This window comes from Sprattus sprattus (genome assembly GCF_963457725.1).
Source record: "Sprattus sprattus genome assembly, chromosome: 19".
Lineage (NCBI taxonomy): Eukaryota > Metazoa > Chordata > Actinopteri > Clupeiformes > Clupeidae > Sprattus > Sprattus sprattus.
The window spans coordinates 22,809,232-22,811,731 of NC_137917.1; the positions used below are offsets into that span (position 1 = coordinate 22,809,232).

The 2,500-nt window shown below is 50.4% G+C and overlaps 1 protein-coding gene across 2 annotated transcripts in view; it reads left to right on the forward strand.

The window, feature by feature from the left end:
* The window catches only part of satb1b (SATB homeobox 1b), a 40,293-nt gene that overhangs the window by 4,595 nt on the left and 33,198 nt on the right, over window positions 1-2,500 (forward strand). The gene's annotated exons all lie outside the window — the stretch shown is intronic.

Here is a 2,500-nt window from a genome sequence, read left to right on the forward strand (position 1 = left end):
GATTAATTCTTTCAGGGCTGGGGAAGTGCAGATTTGTGTCACCAGATGTCTGTTTTTCCATGAAGTAATCTAGTCACCCTGCAGACATATTTCTGAACACTTCTCCCCCCCCCCCCCCCCCCATCGCCCCCCCCCTCCCCACCCCCAACAACATCACAGCTACAAACACACACACACACACGCGCGCGCACACACACACCAAAAAAACACACGAGCCAAAAAGAGCATTTGCGCACCTAATCTCCATACGTCTTGGCGTATATAAATACCAGCGTTTGCGTCTGTGCACGGCTGCTCAGTATGTTTAGCCGTGTGTCTGAGAGAGCCTCTACCTGGAGGACTGGGCCAGTTTGAGTTTGAGCGGGGAGAGTTTAGCGGCTGTGATGGCACTAACAGTCCCAGGGTGGTGGTAAGCCTAGCGCCGAGGCTGGGATAGGCCTTCCTTCCACACATCTCTCTCTAATCACTCTGTTTACAGTCCATATGCGAGGCATTCCCACTGTGCTTAGGCCGGGGAGGGGCTGATCAGCTCGAACAGCCTGTGGGATACACAAACACACTGGCACACACGCACCGTCTCTCTCTCTCGCTTGCTCGCTCGCTCTTTCTCACACACACACACACTTCCAAGAATAGAGACGTACGCAAAAATGCAGGAACACACACACAGACAAATGCCCTCGTCACACATAGCCTCAAGGACATGATAATGCACAGACACACACACGCTCACAGACACACACGCACACGCACACACACACGTTCAGGTGAAGATACCGTGAACGCACACACGCTCACACACTGGTAGAGTGGGCTCAGCATGACAGGCTGCACAGAGAGCATTTCATTCATATGCTTTTGGTGTTCCCATCCGCTTTTGGCTCGGGTTTCAGACCTCCCACCGCCTCGCGAGATGGTGACAGACACTTTGGTATACTTGCGGATTAGCCCGTAGACTGGTGTCAAATTAGCACATTTAAAAAACAGACTGAATACTTTTCCTGTAACAAGAGTGTGGTATTTACCATTTGAATGTTTTGGCTCACTGAGGAATCCATATTTAGTTTCATGGTGCGATCACATGATCGTAATCTCGGGTGTGATGCTGCTTCGACATGCGGTTGTTTTGCTTTGCTTGAGTTGTGGTTGTGTCATACCTTTGGGGGAAGTTGGGGTAGGAGCGCTAGGCTCGGCTAGGCTAAACGCTGAGCAAGACCAGTGGGGCCTTTGGGGCCTTTGGTTAGCAGGTGAGTTGTCATGGCACCCCGCTAGGGCTGGGAAACGAGGGAAAGCGGGAATAAAAGCCTGATTTAAGGAGGTTTTGGGAATGATTGGCATCTTTTATAGGATTAGTGTCTCCTTGATATTCAGGTCTCTAATCCTTGTTTTTTTTCTTCTCTCCCTCCTTTTTTTGGAAGAAAGGTTAACAAATGGAGAATTACACCACTTTGGTGGGGGGGGCTCGAAGGAAGTCGTAGGGAGGGGGACGATCCCGAATGTAGACCTATTGTCCGTAGTCTTGTTGAACATTTCGGTTCATTCTTTTGCTGCGTGAAGTCACTCTTTGTGCCTAGTGTGTGCCAATACCCCCAAAAGACTTTTAGTAGAAAGAAACAGAAAATGTATTCTGCTTAGGGTATTGTTCCCTGCGGAATATCATTTAACTGCCTACCAGAGATGGATTTCTTGCATAACGTCGAAGAGAAGAAGAGATGGAGGTGGGGGTGGGGTGGGGGTTAGAAAAAGTAAATTGTTTTGCCAGGTTGGATGCGGAGGATAATGTAGGCCCCTCCTCCTCATCAGGAGTCTTTCAGAGCGAGTGTCTCTCCCTGTGATCTGCCTTTAACCCCTGTCTGCTCGGGAGCCACGGCAACAAAAGAACTCCCCACCCACCCGGTGGCCTTCAGAGAGCAGCTGTTTAGTTGCATAGCAGCAAATAGCCACCAAAATGCCATCTTTGTGGGTTGAGCTCGAAAGGCTGTCAGAAGCTGAAGTAAGACTGTGTCTCTCTCTCTCTCTCCATCCCCCCCCCCACCCCCCCCCCCCCCCCTCGCCATAGCACTCCACACCACTCGCTTTTTTCTCCAAAGTGTTGCCCCTATTGGTTCTGAAATGGGCTGTAATTAAGATGTGTGGTAGAGGAGAGGGAGAGTGGGGGGTTGAAAGTAACCTATTTCTCCCACAGAATAGGAACAAGATATTGTGTGAGTTGGAGGCATACAGAGAAAAAGACGGAGGTGGAGAGAGAGAGAGAGAGAGAGAGAGAGAGGGAGGGGAAAAAAAGGGCAAGAAAAAGAGAGTGATGAGTCGGAGGGGTGTGGGACCGAAAGCTCGCAGGCAACAGCGGCTTTGGATCAGTGCATTTTTTATGCGCCTCTCCCATGACGGAAAGTAGAATAGATTGTTTGGGCCGATAGTGCCTTGCGAGACTTCCTGGGCACGTTGATAAGGCAGCCGAGATGGTTATCATTTAAAGGGGCCCCGGTTCGCCGCGCCTCAT